Raw genomic sequence first — 24763 nt, forward strand, 5'->3', positions numbered from 1 at the left:
ACATTTTGTTCTTTTGTCGCCTAAGCTAGTCGCTCGCAACCTTTGTTAAGATCATATCGAAAAATTCGCTATATTTTTAAGATGGCGGAGTCAATCTATACAGTATATGTAGTCGATATACATGTACTGATCGTATAGACGAACTGCGTCGACTGTCAATTTTACTCGCGACACAAAGATGTAAAATTACTGTAAAAATTTACTTTGCCTTGTGTACTAAAGGCTTTACTTGCAATACAAACGTAAATTTCTAATATACATATGATGATGTTTTCAATATGTTATGTATGTTAGTCAATCAAAACAATGTTGTACAATGGTTTACGTTACCTTTAATTATAACCGAAGCTTATCTTTGTTTTAAATTTATACAATAACTAACACTGAAACAGCAGGGAGTCTTGAAATGTTACTATCTCAAATCTGTCGATGACCAAAGCGTTCATTGTAAAGCAACATTGTTAGTTCTTAAAGATTTATTGCTCGTAAGACCTAGCTAACTATTTAGTTTTGAAGGTAAATCACTTTCAATTACATGTTTACACTTACAAAAAGTTAAGTGTTCAGGCGAAGTAAGTTTTTCAGATATTGTTATCGATATTCGTAGCGCATTTTGTTTTAATATTAATTCAACGATATTTAACTTCTTGGTTATAATTTCGTCCGTTTGTCTGTCCGCAAATCCGCCTTTGTTCCAGGTAAATCTCTGAAACGGCTGGATCGATTTTGACGGGGCTTATACTAGAAAGAAGTTTGCGTATGCGGGAGAAACAAATGCAACTTTTTTCATTCTGCGCTGACAAAGTCGCTGTCCGCTATTATTTTATACAATTAAGTAACATATAACCATCCTACTGGTGAAACTTGTAATTTCATCATACAAACTAGCCCAGCAATTATCAACGGGATCGTAAGAGGTGACGTTTTGTCAATTTTATGTTAATTTTATGATCGAAGCCTTTGTAAAGGCCACGTGTCGGCGTAACTTTATCCCCGTTTTAAATTTGGTTATGAATGTGAAGTTGCTAATATTAAGATGATAGCTTTATTTATTTCAATACTTTTTTGAAAAACATAAAGACATATTCAAAGGAAATTTTACGTTTTAAGGCTAATTGAATACAAATATTATGTACTTACTCGTATCTCAATATGTTCATATCATATAACGCAACGCATATTATAATATACTTTGAGCAGTAAAAATGGGTCAAAACAAAAAATATGAACATTACAATAATCCGAATTCAAATCAAGTGTAATTTAATCACAATTTTAATTTCAACTTTAATAGTTAATGTTTGATATCACAATATTTTTTTATATTCTTCAAAAACTCAACTTTATTATTTTTTTAACGAGTATAGTTTTAAATACTTATCATCATCAAACTTTGTCTGGCAACGAACACAACTCGTTTCATATTAACACCATTGCGACACGTTATACCGTAAAAACTAAAACTTATTGATCATCTTTTAAATAAGTTAACGAAGTAATAAATTTAATTTTAAGTCTTCATGTCCTTCTTATATTAATAATATTAATAATACGAGAAGGACACGTATAATCGAATAGTTTTGTTTATTAGCATTGCTTATTTATTTAAAAATTTCGATTTGGCTTTATAATTTTCACAATTTTTTTATTTTTTGAAGTCTCTATTGACCCTTGAATGTAAATATTGGCAACGGATCCCCAACCTTTGTGACTAAATCGCTTGTTCAAAAGTTAATTACTAAACTAATCATATAAGAATGTAAAAAAGTTCAACCTCTCTATGAGCACAAAACAAAGGTTGTTTCCCGTTGAGTCGAACGGTCTACCGATATTCACATTGGACCGATGAATCGGTAGTCCAATTGGTCTAAGGCAAAAAAGTTAATACTTTACAATCATGGAAATATAAATACTTTTACCTAAGTATTTTACAGAGGAACGGGTTAAGGACATTAAAATATAAAATATTTGCACATTGATTCTAATAAATTGTGAAAGCGATGTTAACTTAAGTTCAATAGCAATTACAAAATAATGATATGACCTTTATGACCCCGTGATAAGGTTTAGTAAAAATTTAACAATCGATTGTACTAGGCACTTACCACTACAGTCAGAGAAAAATGTATTATTTTTTCTATTGTGATGTACAGTCAGCTGCATAAATATGTATACATTCTTTATTTCAAGAAACTTGTATCCAACTTCGTTTTAAAAAAGATGCATTCGTATTGTTCTGACCACGAAAATGTGATATTGACATTGGATAAGTATTTTTAAGAACGAAGCCTATACTATTTACTAAAATTTTATGTATGTATCCATAATATTGCAGCTGACTGTACAATCAATTACATCTTAACTAGCTTCAATGCCTAATTATAAACGACCTATCTCAAATACCTCACAATAAATATATAAAATTCACATGAAAAGGCCTTGAACGCCCTCTATACTAGTCCGAAAGCAGGTAATACGTATATACTATATACCCATTACTTAAAAATCCTTCAAGTATAATTTCCTTCGTACATTTTATTTTCATAAATAAAAAAAAATAATATTACATATTTTTTTATTACTAAGCCTAGAGTATGACCATGGATTAAGAAAATAAGAGATAAAGCAGATATTATACTTGGTATAATTTTTAGTATCCCAAATGTAGAATAAAATACCATAGTGCTCATCTTTTGAAGGACTAATTGTTTAAAGGTGGTCGTTACGCTGCAGATGATGCGTAATGTCAGCGAGTAAGCTTAAGTTGCATCTGTGAAGCTATATAAGCACTTTCACTACGCTAGCGGCCTAGTCGCGGGATGATACCCCGATACATACGCACTCTGACCCCAGACACCGCGCGGGACGGACATACACATTTTTTTAATAAAAAAAAATAGTGCCAGTGACGTTGTGTCGTGATTTTCGTGTGTGCAAGGTGAGTCAAAAATATTGTTAATTATTAATCAAACTTAATCATATAGGATTCACAAATGAAGATTTTACATACGCATCAATACTTAATTATTATGTTATTTGTAATTAAAATATATTATCTACAAGTTAAATTATTTATGTTGCGAATGTACATATTTAAAACCACAAATACAATAATATTACAAACGCATTCACTTATCCTTTGAACAAAATCACATTGTAATAAAATTGTCTGTACGAAATTTATCACCCGCGTGTTTTCGACTAAAAGACATCAACGCACGCTCGCCGCGACTATTACAACATCGGTTAAATAATACAGATAAGAATATTGCCAAAAGACAAACGGACTTACCTTTGTTATCTATAGATACAAAGGTACAATTCACGAATGTTTATTTGACCTAAATTCAACTTCATTAAAATGAGTATGCTATTTAATATTTTGAAAACAATAATTTATTCTTACACATACCTTTTTCATATTTCGTTTAATTAAAAAAATATTAAAATAAACTTTAAACATTCGTCCTAAGATTATCAACCGAGCTCTAAATATTTACCATTTAGATAGATATATGAGTACATTACAAGTTTTTATAAATAATAATTAAATATAAATAAAATATTTTCATGTTGTCTTAGTGGCATTTAAGAAGATTCTAAAGTATGGATAAATTGTGTGAGTAGGAAGTCAATTGAAATAAGACGAATTGCACATATATACAAATCTAACTATCTTTCTATTATTATAAATGCAAAAGTTTGGATGCTTCAATATATGTTTGTTAGAAGTTCTCCCCAGAACAGCTTAGCGGATCTCGATATAATTTGGCATAAATAGAACGCTGTCTAGACAAAGACATAGGTTACTTAACAAGTTTTGTTTTTTAATTTCACGCAAATGTAGTAATCATATCTACATAGTCTAGCTCTAATGTCATCGGCAGTAAACAATTACGCAAATGCACTTAAGAGCTTCATAATGCCTAGCTGCTTAGTATGCATGGATCGAGTCATCGGAGAACGTTGACAGTTAAAGGTTGAGATGCGTGTATCGAAACATTTATTCCCATGCAAATGTATTACTAAACCTTCAATTATACGTAAACAAAACTAAAATGTTATCATCTCTTTGTCCTTTTCCTTCATATCTTTTAAAGTAATTTTTGTTATCACTCCCTTCTTTGTCACGTCACCTTTTACACAATCCATCCATATTTTCTTAAGCTTGTAATAGCCTTCTTCATTCATATTAAAAGTTTTCCTAACCACTCAATCTTAGGAAAGGTGTCATATCAGTCCAAATCAACCTTTTACGCCGCATTTTCTTCATTACTAGAACTATGATGCAACCGAATAATATTTCTTATCCAATGTATTTTGCCTGCGATGTCTTCTTTCAAGATGCTGACTTTTTATGTCACTGAGCATGACATAATAAAAAATATTCATCAGAATATCTCAGCGGTAAAGATTAAACAAACATTTAAAACTCTCTTATGACATAATATGTCCCAGAATAGCCTATTGACATATGGAATGGCACTAGACCGCGATCCATGATAACTCGACATTTATCAATCTTAAATTTTGAACCTTTGTATCCATTCACATTCAACCTCATTACTTTCTTAATTATGTGACCATCTCGATGAATATATGTCCATACTACGCTAACCTATTGACGCTACTTTTAAACTACCTCTTATACCAAACTACTTCAAAACAACAGCACAATCCATAGTACGCTAAAATAGACTTATAACAAATTATGAGTCTTTATTCTGGTTTTAGCTACTAATAAATGTAACTTATTTTGTTTATTTGTATCCAAATTACTTACGGATTCTTAACATGTAGACAATTAAGCGTTACATAAGTTAAAGTCGGTTCACACTGCAACTAATTCGTTTATTCAGATCTAAACTGTCTTCCTTGACGTCTCGTCGGAACGTTATAAACATTATTGCGGTGGAATCACCTTAATACAATTGCGACCATTCCCAGGCCATTCTCACGCTTGTTAACATAAGTATTACAAAATTAAAAAGGTACTATTAAGCAATGGATAAAGAAGATTCGTTTACGTGATCCGATACCGTAATATAACAGATTACAATGAGCTTTAAACAATTAGATCTCATAATTACTTTACATTTATAGGCCTAGAGACAGATTGCGAGAAACGTTGGTTGGACCACTGTAACATAATATTATAAATTCGAAAGTTTTTATGCATGGATGTTTATTATAAGGTATCTCCAGAACCACTAAATGGATCACGCTGAAATGTGACGTGGATGTATAGCATAGCCTGGAAGAACGTATAGACTAGTTAGAACGTACTAATCAAGTTTTACCAATTCCATGTAGACGCAATCTCAAGCGACAGCTAGTAACGATTTTTGCGACTTCCCAACATAGAGTGTTTAAAGACATATAAATGATAAGCGACTATGCTTAAAATAAAATAAAAAAATTATTGGTAAAGCCCGCTCTATATTTGGTATTATGTATGTATCTCTTTGTTATCATCATTGGTCTGTGCATCTGAACAATGTTCGGAGGAATCTCATTGTCTGTACACGAGGTAAAACACGTGAACGGCATATGAACCTCTTTCTATTTCATACACGAATCCTCAAGCTGTTTACTTACAACTAAAACTAAATTAAGATCAATCTCTGTGCATATGTATTGTGAATTAATTGAATAAATAATTTAAAAGGAACGATTAAAATTCAAACATACGTATGTTTGAAATATTATTTTTTTGTTCATTGCAAAGATCAAATGTCGTTAGTATTAAAAATAAAAAACACATTCCTACCTGCTTAAATGGTCAATCAGATAACTAAATGATTAAGTATGAATAACTTACAAATAATAAGACACAGGTAAATACTACTACAAACAAATATTTCTAATAACATTTATAGTAAAACGTCATAATAAAAAAATATTAAGCATTTTAAGTTTAGTTAATAGCCATATTTTCCACTATAATTTCACATACTAATTTAATTTAGAATTCAGTTTAAATAATTAAGGAAAACTAAGCTAGTCCGCATACGAAAGGACGAATAGCAAAGCAGATGTTAACTCGGTCAAGTATAAACGTTGAGGTTAAATTATTAAAATCTTACTAATATAATAAATGCGAATGTTTAGATCAGTCTTTCCCAAAGTGGCCGATAACGCTCCATAGTGGGCGCTGCAGGTCTCAAGTTGCGGGTTATAGTAAGAGTTTCGTTTAGAATTCTCCGTTAATTTACATATATAGGTCACAATAATTAATTTATTTAATTTGAAGTTATAGTGGTTTTAAATATGTGAAAATATGGGGGCGCTAAAAAACTATTTCTTCTCGAAGTGGGCAGTAGACAAAATAATTTTGGGAACCACTGGTTTAGATGGATGGATGTTTGTTATTAGGTATCTCCTGACTGACCTCATAGATCATCATGAAATTTGGTGTGGATGCAGAATGCATGATATACGTTTGATTTCGGAAATTGTACATTTCATATATTGAAATTTGGCACAGATATAGAACATAGTTTCGAACAATATAGTATTCTTATAATTTTGCGCAGACGTAGTCGCGGGCAAAAGCTAGTATTTTCAAGAAGATGACCGTGAACCCGATTTATCCGCAAAGTTATCGACTTGGTTAAAAGAGAAAGATACAGTGAAAATACGTAATTATGTTAACAAGTTTAAACGAAAGTGAACGCGCAACGTGTAATTCAAAACATTAGAATTATTTGAATATTTATGCTAAGTTATTTAATTCGTATCATACTCTCGTAATGGTCATTAAAGAAGCTAAGTTTAGTTATTTCATTATTGTGTTACTTGAAAGCCGTGTAGTAAGTGAAGTTTTCTGCGATTCTACAGTTTTAAGAGTGTAAAATATTTGTGGTCGATATTTTTCATACTGTGTTTTGTTGTAGGAAGTATTCATCTTCTATTAACATTGAATGCATCAGGATAATCTTTGATAGAGTAAGTTTATGATTACAATTATCAACAACTTTTAATTTAGTTACTTATTAAGTAAGATGAGAAATGATTCATAGTCGTTATTAATTATTTTTTTATAGACAAAAATATGAAAGCAAAAACTATGTAAGTTTTTGCTTATTTTCAAACTAATCGTCACCTTGAACTTGCGGTCCTTTGATGACAGAATAATATATATTTTTATTTTTACTATGAGATTTAAATCTATAATTTTATCAAAAACAATCTTAGAATATATTTTATTATTTAATTTTTACAATTTCAAGTTTTTATGCGAATGTTTCATTAAAACAAAATATGTTCCGTGAATAAATCATCAGATTTCATAGATAATTTAAAGTTCTTTATCTGACTAGTCATCCTGCTATTAGAAACATAATTCAATATTAAAAAAAAAAACGATATTTTAAAAACAAAATAAAAACTAGGTACATTAGCGGAACACGACCTATTTTTCCTACAATATTTTTCATACATTTTTTGGTAAATATATCGATGTAATATGATGTATGATAATACAAAGAAACATACGAAATAGACGCCTATTTTGCCAAACTTAGGTACGCTCTCTTCCAAACAATTGAAGACGGACGTAATAGAATTCAACGCGTTGTTAACACGGAGAAAATGTATGCACATTTGAATAACTGTATTCTACGTCACGTCTCACTTTGGTTTTAAAGCCAAAAATGATGCAACTTAAAGATTTACTTAAGTAAATGACCGACAGACACAACAATGACACACACTTTCAAAAACCCTATAACATAACTGTGGGATTTGACTATAAATAAACTTGTATACGCATTTTATTCTCTTTGAGTAAAACAGAGTTAAGTATATTTTAATATAATAGATATGGCTACAAATAAATCGCGCGGACACAGAGTCGCTGGCAAAAGCTAGTATTAGTACTTATGAATTCTTTAATTTAATGTGTAATTTTAATGAAGCATTAATTTAATGAATTAGACGAATAAAATTACAATACACTTCAATAAAAACTACTTGCATCATATTAAATTAAATAAACAAACATAAGACAGTCCGTATTTCGATGGTCATAATAAAACTCCAAGTAAAGAAAAAAACAAAAACTTGTTTTTATCTCAGTATTTTTATTAGAATGACTTTGACAATTCCATTGGTAATAAAATACATTTTTCGTATTTATTACAAAGGAGATGTGTCCTGCGATTTTTTGTCACATAAAATATTTTTCTTGACCAATGTTACTTTATATCTCACTAGCTGTCGCCCACGACTCCGTCCGCGCGGAATTATAAAAAAAATTGGTTGCAGCGTTATGTTATATAACCTAAACCCTTCCTCTATAAATGGACTATCCAACAAAAAAAAGTTTTTTTCCAATCGGACCAATAGTTCCTGTAGTAGTAGACCTAGTACGTTTCAACAAACAAACAAACTCTTCCGCTTTATAATATTAGTATAGATAGTCACTAAGCATTATAGTTCTAATCGGCGCTAGATGGAAGTAGATAATAAGACTTGACGCATATTCAAACGTACTACTTATTTTAACTAACTCCTGGCAAAAGTTCCAAGATGTTAAGGTTACGGATTACTAATCTAGTGATCGTAGGTCCAGTCCAAATAAGTTCGAATCCTTCCAATAGGTATTACAAGGACGTTCTTTATTATTAAATCAACAACAATCTGTTATTATTTTAATATTGAAATTACAAAAATAGTGTAAAAAAAACGCTATGTAAAGTTGGATAAGATGTACAAATTTTCGTTACAAAAAACGTTCACGTTACACCGTCATGGCCGTCTAAATAATATTATCAAATATTTGTGTTGTCCACTAGACACTAGTGTAATAATGTCAGAGTTCAATCGAAAGTGAAGATGTTACGTGTATCTTACGTAACCCTCCCGGTACGCATTGATTAGAAAGATTTGTCCGGGTCACTGGGTATAGGCTAATGACCTAAGTTATACTAGACGAACATTTTATAGCGAAATTCTGTAATTTTAATTGAACTTTACGTAATATCAATCTTTATCCTAACAATTATTATATAATATAGCTGTCACCAAAGACTCCGTCCACGCGGAATTAAAACATCATAATTAGTAGCCTATGTGTTCTTCCAGACTATGTTCTATATGTACGCCAAATTTCATCGAGATCTATTCAGCCATTCTGGAAATAACTTCAAACAAACATCCATCCATCCATCAGAAAATTCGCATTTATAATATTAGTAAGATATTCTTTTTACTTTTTTTTTTTACTAAGTAAAAATATATTTTAATTATTGGTTATTTAAGGTTTTGTTTGTAGTTTACGGTTAAATTTAGGAATAGATTTTTCTTTCGAAAATACCGAACTGAAAACTCAAACTTAATAACTTAATTCACTTAAGTTGTTTTTTTTGTAATTACAATCAAAAATCCAAAATGTACTTTAAAAATAAATTTATTGGCAGCCAATCAAAAATATTCATTTGCTTAATCGAATATATTCAGTAATAAAACTCCGAACTAACGATTACTTTTGGATCGTTTACGATCGTTCCATAAAACGCTACAATGTAACCCAAATTAAAAAGCAATACTCTTTGACCTTTTAAATCTTCTAAAACATGTGAATGCAATAACATTCGCAACTAGAGAAGTATGTAAGTATGCCGGAGTCATACTTCCGTGAGAGTCTGCAACAATAGCCCATACACACTGGCGACCTCAGTCAACTTTATCTCCACACATTTTATGGAGAAAGGAAAATGAATTCTATTCAAATGTAATAAGTTTCGAAATAACCCTATCGATTTTGTAAATTGAGTATAAATACTGAGATAACCAAATTACTAATTAAAATATGTTCTTTTAATTGTTAATGTGAATGAATGCATGTCTTATTAAAAAAGGTACTACTAAGCCGAAAAAAATTGAAAGAAATTAAATAAAAATATCAACAATCAAGGAGATAGCTATCGAAAGAAAATATTGTTATTTTGACTAATCACTAATATCTTCATCCTAGGAGTTTAAGCAATTTTTGACTCCTTAACTAATTATAAGAATCATATAATTTTCAGTATTATATTCCACGTTAATTTCATTTATTTTAATCGTATATCATTTGCATTCATGCACACTCGACCGGATATCAACAATCAAATAATCGAATAATCGATCTTTCATTCGATTACAAAATCGATGTCTCGATATTACGTGTTCCACTCGAATCAACAGTAATATTTTTACATTTTGAACCTTGGCTTTTATATATCTTTATAATTAAGTACCTAATAATGTCAAACGAACTTTAGGTTCATTAAAAACATTCAGCATTCGACAGGTGTAACCTTTGGGTAATCACAAAAGCACTTCAGTAATGATGAATGGCTAATGAAAGTTTTGTTATGATACTTAAGTGAGTATTGCATACATGGATGAAATAAGATACATCTCGCACAACACATTAAAACATACATCAAATACTATGATTGGCAAATCATACTTCTTACTAATATTATAAATGCGAATGTTTCGATGGTTTGATGGATGTTTGTTTAAACATATCTAAAGAACGGCTGAACAGATTTTAGTCAAATTCGGCATACATATAGAACATAGTCTGGAAGAATACGTAGGCTACTAATTATGTGTGTTAACAGCTAGTCAAACATTGTATTTGTTGTTGTAACAATAGGGAGTACTACATTTTTATAAAAGGTAAAAGTTCATTAATTTAGTTCACTCCATTGATATTATAAAATTTGATGTAAAAACTAAAGATATTAAGTTTAGGTTTGGAAGTTTTTAAATATTTTTGTTTATTTTAGTATGTGCGTTATGGTGTGATAAAAAAACTCTTTTATTAAATTAAATTCAAACTAAAGAACATATTAAAGAAGCAAAAGAAACATTCGGAAGTTCAGGGAAGTTCACACGTGTGCGACATTTAAAATTTTAACATAACTTATAGAAATCGAAAGTACATTATGGAACAAAATAAAGGCGAGACCAAACTATATCAAAATAACGCTATCGAGTTTGAAGTGTTCGAAAATGATTAAGTTTTAAATAACAACATTTTTTATCACAAAACTAATAATTATTTTGCAGACATAATTAATTACAAAAAAGTAAAAAAAAAGTTTAGGTAGCTTTAGAGTTAACTAAAAATAAAGCAATAAATCTACTAAAAATATTCGTAAATATCAATAATTCAACTCTTTTCCACTGTTTTATTTTTAAAAAAAAATAGATGTCAGTATCGTGTCACGGTCGTGAGTATGTTCATATTATTTTATTTGATAATCGTTTGCAATTATAATTGAAGTTTAACAATGACCTTTCTAACAGCGTATAAAATTACCATTTTGATACGCTCTAATGTGTCATTACCCTAAACGACACGAATAGGTCAAAACAAACGTCGAAAAGATTCGTCTCACACATATATTTGAAGTAAAAGCGAAAGCGACGACACGTAACTATATGTTTAAGACTATTGGCTTATATTTACTGTCTTATTGTTACGAGGATTGAAAGGCTAGAGTGTATAACAGTTATTGAAAACTGTTAAATAACTGCTAAATTTTTACGTTATAACTATTCATTTGTTTCTTGATGTTTTTTTGAACGATTTGTTTGTCGTCATCAGCTCAATGTGCGTCCCCACTGAGGAGCTCGGAGCCTATCCAAAGTCATGGGTGACTAGGCCATAGTCAACCTGACCCAGTGCGGGTTGGTTGACTTCACACATATCACTGAATTTCTTCTCAGTGCACATAGCACGTTGTACATGGCGGGATTCGAACCCAGGACCTGCAGATTGCAAGTCAAGAGCTTGACCCCTGAGCCATCAACGCGACGCTCGAACGATTTGTTTGATTCTATTCCAAACATCTTTGAATTTATCCTCCAACGACACAACACGACTTTTATTTAATACACAACATTGTACATTTTTACATGTTATCCAATATTTACCGTCACAAAACAAAATATTATGTATTCAACGTGTTTCATCAGAGGCCGAACATAAACTGCATAGAACATTGTTATTTCTAATCGATAGTAAACCAAAAGGTAGCATTCAATGCGCACACGTCGTAAAATACATCAACCACAATACACATTGTTACTACTACTGAATACAACCTGTGCAATCCCCTCACATAGCTATTGTAAAACAACCATTAAATATTTTGATGGCTATAGACATTATAGGAACATCGGTAGAACAGTTTGGGCACCGAACTTGTAATCTGTACATCCAGGTTCGATCCCAGCCATAAACAAATATGTTTTTCTTTTTACATAGGTACATTTTTCTGATGTTCTAAGGCGAAGGAAAACATCGCAATGCAAGTCACATAGGTGAGAAATTCTTAGAAGTGTATGAAGTCAACTAATAACAGTCAGAGTGGTTAACTAGATTTAGTCCATCCCAAGATGGAATAGGCTCAAGTCCCTTGATAGGGATGTGAGTGAATAGCGTTGGCAAACATAGGGGTAAATAGAACGATAAGTTAAAATTATCAAATGCATTTTTTACTATATAATAAAAACACTATTTAAAATGCCAATACATTTGCAAAGTAGTATATTAATACTTAATTTAGAAACTTCATAATATTATGCACGGTTAATTGCCGGAAAAGTATCGATTTTCAAATGTCAAGTGAGTGTTAAGTTTGCTAAACCAAGTGCAGTTAGGTTATGTTTTGTTGTAACGACGCAAATACAAAGGCACTAAATATTGTGACCGGATTTCTCTTGTATGCAATTGAGGAAAGATAATTTATATTATTAAACATGTACTTGTATAATCTATCGATTTAAACATAACTTATTACAAAGAAAAACCAATATAACCATATAGTATAGAGTAAATTAAAATTGTATACAGATACCATAAAGGCAAAACTGTTAAAAATGTAATCGTTCAATTAAATCAATAAATATTTACTTTCTCCAAATAATAAACGCTTTCTATAGACTTCTAAACGTTAAACCTGTTAATTAGGTCAGTGAGATATCAATTTGTTCTTTAATTGCATATATTTCATAATATTATCATTTATTGAGCTACATTCTAATATGAAAATCCTTTACCTAACCTAAAAAAATAAAATTTATACAGTCTATAATAAAGTAATTAAAAATCTACATTTATATTTTCATTGTGAACATTTAAAAATTACGAAACCAACGGATGATCTGATTCGTTAAGATAATCAAATCGTACACTTCCTATGCAAAACTATAAAATTAAAATTATGTTATTTAATTTACATAATTATCGACCACGCATCGCCGTCTTTGGATATAATGACCTGACCTATAGTCATTTGCAAGTTAGATTTAGTGACAGGTGTAACACTAAAAAATAAATCAAAATACAGTCAAACCTGGATAAGCGAGAAAACTATAAGCATTCAATTGTCATTATGTGATTGTGTGACAATCTCCATAAACAGTGGTAGAGCCCGCTTTAACATCTTCGCATCGGCCCGGCTCGTCTGGTGAAATACCACGACCACACAGAAGACAGGCGTGAAGTGGAAGCAATTCCACGTTTCGTCTGATGAGTGTGCGTCCTGGAGGCCTAATTTAGTCCTATTTCCCTTTCCACCCTTTTTCTTATAAGGAAAGTATGGGAAATGGAAGTGGTCTGTCCGGATGAGAGGATACATTGGAAGAGTAAATATTTTCTTTCTCTGCATCCTTTCCACCGTCGATTAAAGGTAGGCAACGTAAATGCAATTGCGTATCTCTATGGGCAACGGTCACTTCGCTATTTTAGCGATTTCAGGTGACCGCTCACTCGTTTGCCTCCTTATGATATAGAAAGAAAAATATCGCCGCCCCTTGAACTCTCGCTTATCTCGACAACATTTTATGTTTACTAGCTTTGCACAATAAAAGAGAAAACCCTTCCTTAGTACTTAGTACCGATGTCTTTGTAACCATAACACAACACCACTACACATGTTACTTTCAAAGTTAGTCAATAAAATTTGAGTCGAAAAATCATTCTGTTACTAATGTGTATTTTATACACACGGGTGTAGCTAATAAAAACCGGTAAAATACACTACCGAACAGGATACAATATCTTGACAACCATTATGTCATACCTTAAATATACAATTCCATTCAAGGATGTTTGTTTTAAATTGAACGAAATGATTTTTCATCATCTAATCTGTTTGCTTGCCAGTTAACATTTTAAACTCTATATATTAGTCACTTGTTAAGTCAAATATAACTAAGGAATGTACAGACGTAAATAAATAAATCGAAACACAATATAAGACAAAGCCTTTTAAACGAACTAATAATGTTTTAACATGCAGTATACAAACGGATCTGTCATCGGAGCAAACGTGCGTTGACTACTTCTTGACATTTTTACACAATATTTACATAAATTAATTTGTTCAAAGCATTTAAACGTTCGACATTCTGTAATATGTTAGGACTAGGCGCTTACAAAATTCAACAAACATTACAAATGCACCGTTTAGTGTTATTGAAAATTGTTAATTTTATTTGCATACGTTTTAGTATTTGAAAGTAACGAGACAGTGATGCATCCAAGGCCCTTTTTTCTTAATTTTTCTATAAATATCTATAAACATTGATAATGAAGTTATAATCAATAGTGTATAATTTGAATGAAAGTATTTTTCTCAGATATTTATTATATATTGACAGACTGTATTTCATATGAACTTTTCAAAAATGTATTATAAAAACACAATAACATAATAACACGCTATAATTTCACACTAATATTTATAAATATTTAATGGGTATATAATAAAATTGCTTATCTTTTAATTCAAGTCACCTACACATGTTCGGAATAGTCGGCTAAGCTCAGCTGACCTTTGGCCTAACCTACATCCGCTAGGCGTTTACTGGTACTTAGTTTGCTTCGAAAACATTTTGGATTTTAGTCAAACTATAATGTGCTAATGAATACTTCAAACATCAAGGTTTTTATTAATCGAGATTTTCAAGGTCGATAGAAGCTTTTTTGCCGAACAAAACAATCATACAATCTGATGCTAAGTGGACATTAACATGTTGATAATCTTTATAGGTACGAAGAGTTATGAAAAAATTGATAATACAAGAAAGGCAAAGAAATTCAACTATTTAAATTGTCCGTTCTGTTTCAAAGCCAAAAATTCTATAATACTACAACTGAAACAAAACTGGAAATCACTACAATGTTACAATTTAATTACATTAATTTGGCTTATAGCCATTAAGGTGCATAGCATCTTGTTTATAATGTTTTATTCATAAAATATTCAACCTTATCCTAAGAGCATCTTAACAGGACCGAGGTTGTTTAATTTTTATTTTTAATCAGAAATAAAAATACTGTTGACACAGATAAGACAAATTTAAGAGACAAGTTGACCTTAAAGTCCGGCTCATCGGACAAATGATGGCATAAATAAAAATTTATTTTGATGACTCGGTAATGGCTCCTTCAACGCTCTATTGCAACATTTGTCAATACTAATTTTGTATTTAAAATTATATAAGACGCAACTTTTAACAAGATCAGTATTATGTTGACATATTATTCTTGGCATTATTCAATTTCACCTAAACTATTTAAATACCTTTATATTAAGCAAATAGCTTACGTTCCTTACTAATTCTAATACTTTGAAATCTTCAGCGTACATTTATTTGCTTTAAACATTAAATTTATTACATGAATGGATAGACATGTGTCTGTTATAAATGCGAATGTTTGGATAGATAGATAGATGGATCGCTGTAATTTTATACAGATGTAGAATATAGGCTGGAAGAACACATAGGATATGAAGTTTTTTTTAATCCCGCACGTACGAAGTCGCGGGCGACAGCTATTATTTATATATGACGTATTTTGCTGTGAATACATATAAATAACATCGGAAATGTTTGAATACTACAAAAGTCGAATGTATCGGATGAAATCGACAGTACCAGTCGATCACGAGAGAGAAAGTCGATGTCGTTGTGGGAAATAGACTTGAGATCGTCCATTGTCTGCCGATATTCGGCTTACCTAACCTATTCTATTTAACTTAGACAAATGGATTCAACTATTATTCTTCTTTTAGATAAGTATAAATTAAGGGACTTAGTCACCGCTGATTTAAAAAAAAATAGCCTATGTCACTGGGGAATAGTGTCGCTTGCCAACAGAGAATTTTTCAAATCGGTTCAGTAGTTTCGAAGGCTATTCAAAGGAAAAAAAATCATCTTTTCTCTTTATAATATTAGTATTAATAGTCTCACACTGCGTATTTTACTATCACACTCAGAGTTTTTTAACTGTCACTAAGGGAGAACTTTATTATTATAAAACTTATAGAACTAAATAATTCCTGTAGTTTTATTATAATTTGTATATAAAATTTTATTGCTAATATCTAAAACAGTAAAAATAATATTTTATTATGTTACTTCAACTTATTTCCTTATTGTATGCAAATAAGAATTCATTTAATATTATTGAATTTGCTTTTTTATTCGTATTGTAAAGAAGTACTTATATAGTGTACATGTTTAAGATTATATTTTTATATTTGAGATCTTTATTTCATTCTATTAATATGAACTTATTGGCTGTTAAGCGACTACGTTCGCGCGAAATTAAAAAAGCAAAATAAGTTGCCTATATTTTCTCTCAAACTTTGTTCTATATGTGTGCCAAATTTCCTCAAAATTCGTTAAGCCGTTCCGGAGATATCTTCAAACAAACATCCATCCATCCACCTAAACTTTCGTATTTATATATATTATTAACACTTGTAAACCACACGTGTTATATCATTGACTTGAATAGATTATGCAGGTTTGCATAACGACATTCAATAGAGCTTTAATAATACCGTAGCATCGATCAATGGACGTCCGCTAAAGTGAAATGAATGACGCTATACAATTTGACTTTGAGCACTGTCCGGACATTCGTAACATGGTCGAATTAAATCAAACACATAAACACAAAGAATTAAGTTTTGTTCACTTTCCAAAAAAAAATCGAAAACGTGGGCTAGTAGATTTTCGAAACACTTGACTTTGACGCGTGAACGATCAAAAAATTTAATTTTTCTTTAATTCAGCAACAAATTTTACCTGGAAAATTTTTTCATGTCAATTACTTAAGAACTTAGCTCACAAGATTACTTAAAACTTAATTTAAATATTTAACATTACAGTTAAGTACATACATTTAACAAGGTGATTTCGTATTTTAATATAAATTTTATTGTTTCAGGTAAATATAATACTGCTGATAACAGTCAAAGTGTTTCCAATAACAAAGGTATTTTAAAGTCACGATTTTATTTAAGAAAATATTTAAACCTCAGTCAATAATAACAATTACTTGAAACGACTCTTGTATATAATGTTGTCTCTCTTCTTTTAAAATAAAAAGAGTATGATAGATATAATTGTCTTAATACTGGTATTACAACAGTGAAGATCCACCGTTACTTAATGTACGAGACAGTCACGAATTGTCGCTTTCACGACGTATTATTTAAGTGTCAAATCTTTACTAAGATTTCCTTAACCGTTGTCTTTGTCAATAGGAAGTAATTGTATTGAGGAAGTATTATCAAATGCTGAGCAAGAACCAATCACGAACCTTTGACGAACTTCGAACGCGAACTTCGGTGAATTAAAAAAAAAACTTAGCCTGCTTGTTGTTCCAGACTATGTTCTACTTCTTTGCCAAATTTAATCAATATCCGTTGAGCCGTTCCGGAGATAGCATGAAACAAACATCCATCCATCCAAATATTCGCATTTATAATATTACTTAGAAGTGATATAAGCTGAACATATAAGATTAAATAAAACAGAGTACGGAATCCGTAATGGCTTATGATACTAGCTGTGTAACCACGAGGTTACACAGCTAGTATCCTAAGCCATTAAGACATTAAAACATTAAAAAAACAACTTTGGTATCCAAATTTACATACAAGTATACACTGCAATATACCGATTTATATTTATGATACATTCGACCTTTAGCATAATTTGGTACTTTTTAAAGAATTAATTATTAAAATATTGCATACCATTGAACATACATTCCAATGGGTTTAAAAATATACATAATATTTTATAGATTTACACACACTCGTGAATAGAGTAAAAAAAAAACTTCATTTAACACTATTTAAACAGCTTTAACAGATTCCCCTTTTCTTGATATTTCCTTCTGAAAAATATAATATAAAAAAATGTGTGTGGCCTATTCCATGCGACATATTTATTATTTCAAACACTCTATCATTCTCGGACTATTAATAAAAATTCTGATACTTATATTTGAAAATCAGTTTAAGGCGCATTTCGTTACGAAACAGAGAACAAACACAAATCATATGTGTAATCTCTAGATGTAGCGAAAACAGAATTTTATATTAATCCCTTAAAGCAGCAATATAAAAATAAAATTTTATTTAAAAATGATTAAATATGTTACATTGTCGTACCATATTATGGAAACTAAAACAAACATTTTAAATAGAAAACTTGTTTTAATTTAAAATGCTCAACGAACCTTAACAACATTAAAACACGTGATTTAAAATGATACGATTGTATGAATATTTATGTGTTTTAAATTGTTATTTTTATATTTTATGTTTTTAAAACCATACTGTGAATATGCTTATTGCTAAGCTATACAATAATTAATTTTGTAGGTATGTTTGACAACTAAAAGATGGGTAAGGACGATGCTGTTACTTTTCTGCTGATATTGTATGCAATCTTACTAATATTATAAATGCGAATGTTTGTATGGAAAGATGGACGGATGGATGTTTGTTAGAAGTTTTCTCTAGAACCGCTGGATTGATTACGCTGAAATTAGTCAGAGACGTAGAACATAGCTTGAAAGAATGCATAAGCTACAAATTAACTTTTTTTGAGTTTCACGCGTACGCAGTCGCGGACGAACGCAGGTAAAAAAAATGAAGCTTCCATATATTGTCACATTAATGATTTCGTAATAAACCACGCCTTTACTTAGCATAATAAAAATATTTTAAACTGAATTTTGCATATGTCAAGGACGAGTCAAAAAACAACTGTTTTTATGTTTATAATTCATAATTAATCTGTGGTAGGTATTCGGTGTTTTGACAAATACACGAATAATTTGACAGGTGACAAATTTCGCGGTCAATTGCCTTGAACTTGCGGGTTGATTAATTAGCTATTAACACCTTTTAAATCCCTTAAAACAAGTTTTCATACTAAACTAAACTAAGAGAATCGTGACTCTGACATATTAAAAGTTTTGTTCCTCAACGTGTCAACTTGACAACGTATCCTAAACTTCAATCCTTTCTAATTATTTTTTACGATATGTGTAAAGTTAGTCATCTTGGTGCGTATCTAATTAGCATAAAATTTTTACGAAAATGGTATTAAGATGAGCGCAAATTGAATTTGGAAACCGTATGTCGCCATTACTCGACCCTGACATGAGCCTACGTAGCCGACCCATGATATTGATGTCAGCGCATCTTCCAAACATGGCTGTGAGGTCGCCTGTCCGACTATCGTTTTAAAAACCATTATTTTAAACTTTTTATCTTGTTAAAATTTACTAACATAAGTACAAGATGTCGCATATATCCATCAACTCTATCGACAGAAATGAAGACTTTAAAAAACAAACTTGATACTTATTACTGCTAATTATACACACACTTTTTGAGAGAAATTGAATTGATTTAAAATGTAGCTATCTCCTATCAACAATATAAACAAGCACAGTTATTTATAGAACTGTTAAGAATATACTTTGCAAGTTACAACACATCTCTACTCTACATAAATTGACAAATGTCTTATTTCATTACTAGCTGTCGCCCGCGACTGCGTCTGCGTGACATTAATAAAACTTAAAAAGTAGTCATTTTTTCCAAACTATGTTCTACATCTATGCCTAACTTCGAGAGACCCATGCAACCATTCTGGAGATGCCTTCTGGCATCCACATACATACAAACATTCGTAATTAATTAGTAAGATTTCAATTTTATTATTATGTAATGTCACTTTAAAATTTAAAAAAAAACAAATAAACTGCCGGTAAATTTTAGCTTTTATCAGAGACATATCATAAATATGCGATATAAAATTGAATGAACGCCATATAAAGGTGTATTACACATGTAATAAAAAAATTATACGACATCGAAAAAGGCAAAGGGAACCTGCTAAGATTCCCACAGACGGATTCATTGCATAAGTGATATATCCATCTTTATCGTTTAAACCACACCTTTTTATTGGAATCCATTGAATCGTGTGTTGAACTTTAATAGCCTTTTATGATCTTTTATTAAAAGCCTGCGAATAATATGTTAACTGCAGAAGTTGATAATCAAATACTAGTAATACCGTGAGTTTTCATTTTCAAAAATCGAACAAATCTATTTCTTTATCCTTATCATTCTCTGGGGAAAAAACAGAGACAAGAATAATGTTATATCGATAAATAACAAATATATTTTTCAGTAATACCAATTAAAAGTAAATTGCGCGATTAATTCATAGACTAATATAAAAACAATTTCGCAACACGTACAAAGCTCTTTCAGTTTTTAGTGTCTGTGAGAATCCAACTCTTACATTGTCCAAGGCAATTTTGAAATGCCACCCACAAACTTGCTCAACCACTACCATTGTTTCAACTCGACGGCAATAACTTAAATAGGCACGCCCTTGAATATACTTACATAGTAATTAATCGAGACGGTAATATTAACAAAACACAGTGAGAACTGATAGTAGGGTATGTGAGTCAATATAAGCGTGTTGTACATTGATCATCTTGTTCTTGATTTACTCACGATATCATATTAATAAGCAACCGACAATTCAATGGACAGTAAACAATTATATCTGTTGATTCTCATACATTTTGTTGCAATATGAATTCAAATGCAATTGATAAGGCCTCGAAACATGTTATCTGTTTTCTAATTAAAAATTCTAATCCAAGTTATGTCAACACATTCGCATCATATCATTCTGTTTATAATCATGAGCTTATTCTATTATTGAACTAGCTGTCGCCCGCGACTCCGTACGCGCGGAATTAGTGGCCTATGTTTTCTTCCAAAAAAGTTTCTATTTGTATGACAAATTTCATCGAGATCTATTCAGCCGTTCTCGAGATACCTTCAAACAAACATTCATTGATTCATCTAAACATTCGCATCTACATTTATAAAAGAAAGTCGTGTTAGTTACACTATTTATAACTCAAGAAAGGGTTTACCGATTTGGTTCAAAATTTATGAGGAGGTATGATTTATGAGGATATATGATACTGTTTATTCTTTTTTTTCGATTTTTTTTAACTTACTAATATTATAAACGCGAATGTTAAGATGGATGTTATGTGGATGGATGGATGGGTGCGCTACACTAATTAAGTTTTTTATATCTCCACGTGGACAGAGTCTCGGGTGACATCCACGCGGACGGAGTCGCGGGCGACAGGTAGTTTATAATATAAGTTAGAAGTAAGATTAAACTACCCTAGAGGAATAGTTACTTTAATACACATTAATATCACAATTAATGTAATTTTATTTGATATAAATGTCTTTAGTTGAATACTACACTGTAATGAGTACTGAAATTAAACTTTAAGTTAAAATTTGCAATATCGTCTTCTAAATTTCGTAACATGTACAAAGGAGTCCCATAAACAATTAGTTTGCAAATTAAAATTACTATTTCTAATTAACAATGGTATAAACAAGTATTAAATTACAATTTTATTGTTTAAAACGGCATGTGAACTTTATAATGGCTTAATACATTCGTATTAATCATAGGTCACGTATAACTTCCGATAGAAGACGTAACTAAATCCGTTCACAGCAAGAGCCTTGGGATAAAACTGAGATAAACATTACAAAGCAAGGCTGTACAGCATCACGAAGGCAGCCGTGATGCAACCACGTGTGAGTAACGAACAGTAAAATATAGATTCGCTACAAAGAGTACCAATTTGTCTAATAATACACATTTTAATGTCCATGTATAATTTAAAATAAAATGTGTGTTGATTTATTTCATGTGTTAAGATTGGTAGTTGATGGAAGTCTTAGGTGGAAAGTTTGTACGCTTATTATTATGCAACAAGTAAATACGTTAATTGTGTAAACTATATGTTTGAAATAGCATTATTTCGAGACGTTTGTATTGCCCTTTTTTTTCTATAGGCGCTTAAATATCTGCATTGTGTATCTATTATTCAATGTTCTTTCAAAAAATCAAAACCAATGTAATATTCCAAAAATGTATGATATATTTTAAGCAAGAATGATTAAATTACATTTTGCATTTGACATATTATATATTTTTCACTTGAAAATTATTATATCATTACTTACGAATGTAGCGTAAACACCGCATTTATGTTGTAAGTCAAGGTTTTAAGACGATTCTAACTTAAAATTAAATTAATTATTATACATTAATTGCTTTACATTTATGAACGTATAAAATTATTTGACATTAAATTCTTAAGTAGCTACTTCAATATAACACAAATAATACAAACTTAACAAATAGCAAGATAACCAATTGAAAGATCGTGGGAATGAGGTAGTGTTTAAAAATACATAAGCTCACATTAATTGTAACTAATGCTCCGGTATAAAGGTCTTTGGCATTACAAAGCTTCGTATGTTCGATATTTTAATGTTCATAACATTTTTATTAAGACCTTCGCATCTAGTATTTTATATTCAAACTTACTGTTACTTTTATAAAGTGTAATCTTACCAATACAAATGCGAATGGATAGATGACGTTTAGATCGATGGATAAATGTTTGCTTGAACGTATCTCCAGAACAGCTAAACGAATACCTATGAAATTTGGCGTAGATGTAAAATATAGTCTAGAAGAACACATTGGCTACTAATTATTTTTTTAATACAACTAATATTTTATATACCGACTTATTGAAACTTTTTAATATTTTTAAATACTCGTTAAATCATGAGTTCAAGTTTCATTTACTCAAAGTTATTTAAGGTTATGCGACGCAGCACCTAACTATTAAAATTTGAATGCACATATTAATGTAAACTGTATAGCATTTAACTAACGTCCTCGTGAAGTGAACGCAGCTTTATGAGATACATACAACATTACAAAATCCATGTCAAAGATTATAAAATTTTCAAATAATAAAAATACACATATTTATCCAATTTCTCTACGAGCTAATAACAACCTACACAATCCTAACAAGCTGTACAAAAAAGAGTTAATGATATATTCGGAACAATATTTAGTGTACATAACAACTAAAAAAAAACGACTAAACCTCGTCATAGAATATTGTCCTCTCTAGTATCTTACGGTATAAGTTGAGTTAATCTGTTATACTAACAACTATATCTACAATAATGCAAACAAATACACAAAACAGACCGTCTCTGGTATACAAATTATAAATCACAGCAAATTGAATATAAATATCTAACAAGATCTATTAAAATCGTGACCATTGAATGTTGAAAGTCTTTACGAATACGAATAATGAGAATAAAAATACGAATTAAACATGTCAATGTAGTCAAGTTTTGATGATCTCTGTACTTTCTCATGCTACAGTTTTACAAAGTTAACAAACTGTAACATAATTATATTAGTAGAGAAGCCTAAAGAGAAGTATAAAGAATTGAAGCACTCTGTGTCTGAACTCGATGACATTTCGTAATTTGCTTAGCCATCTTGGTACAAAGAAACTGCTTATTTCCATAATATAATACATAGTTTGGAATAAGATACATACCAAACTAATCAAATGCACATAATTTTGTCAAATTCGCACTCAAAAACAATAGACGTTAAAGAAGATTTCTTGCCATAATCAAAATTATAATGTTGACCCCAAGAGCGAGTTGCGCAAGATAGTGATGAGTCAAATTGCATGCTGCATACTACGGGGTATAATTATGGGAGTAGGTTCTTGCTTCGGCCCTAAATGCTACGGATGGAGTCATCGCTTTGTGCAATTTTACTGTAATAAACTAAAAGGACACACATATTATTACTGGTAATATTGTCATTTTATGGTCACAATAATTGTGAAAAATCTATCCTTTCTCACGATCACGATGAAATTTGTCATTGATGTGGAGCATAGTCTGGAAGAACATATAGGCTACTAATAATTTTTTTTTTAATTCCGCGCGGATGTAGTCGCGAGCGACCGCTAGTAATTAGTATAAATTGTTTTATGAAATTGATCTCACGTTAAATAAGACGTAATTAAGTGTGTTCAAATAACACAAAGTATCAACATACAACATAATTTAAGTATTGTTCAAACACTTATGTTGACGGCTTCGTTGCAAAATAGATACATTATAAATTTGTATAACATTATGATATAAAATTATTATTAATTCGGCGTTGTTACCTGACCTCTGCCATCAGATATTGTGATGAATGTTGTCGGAATCTTCTACAAATATTAATTTATAATACGAATTCAATCTCACGATTATACGCGAAGTTACATCAGGGTCTACGAGGCATGACTGACAAACTATTGGCCTAACTTAACCTTTGTTGCGCTTATAAGTTCAAAATTAATTTTATTTAAAACATATTCTATATGGGTTTTAATATAATACGTGCGCTAAGTACGTTAATGTTAAAATAGGGGATCGTATTAACACAATTGTAGTTGTACAGTTGAAGTTTTTTTTTAATTTGA

General features: G+C 30.6%; 1 protein-coding gene across 4 annotated transcripts in view; it reads left to right on the top strand.

Annotated features, from left to right (window-relative positions):
- The first annotated feature begins 2801 nt into the window (after positions 1 to 2801).
- zye (zona pellucida domain-containing protein zye) overlaps positions 2802 to 24763 on the top strand; it is a 37370-nt gene continuing 15408 nt past the window's right edge. For all 4 annotated transcript variants that reach the window (XM_013316066.1, XM_013316064.1, XM_013316065.1 and 1 more), the window contains exon 1: positions 2802 to 2938. The gene's annotated coding sequence lies outside the window, so the exon portion shown is untranslated. The remainder of the gene's footprint in view (positions 2939 to 24763) is intronic.

The sequence above is a fragment of the Papilio xuthus genome, unplaced genomic scaffold (assembly GCF_000836235.2).
Source record: "Papilio xuthus unplaced genomic scaffold, Pxut_1.1 DF826949.1, whole genome shotgun sequence".
NCBI classification, from domain to species: Eukaryota; Metazoa; Arthropoda; class Insecta; order Lepidoptera; family Papilionidae; genus Papilio; species Papilio xuthus.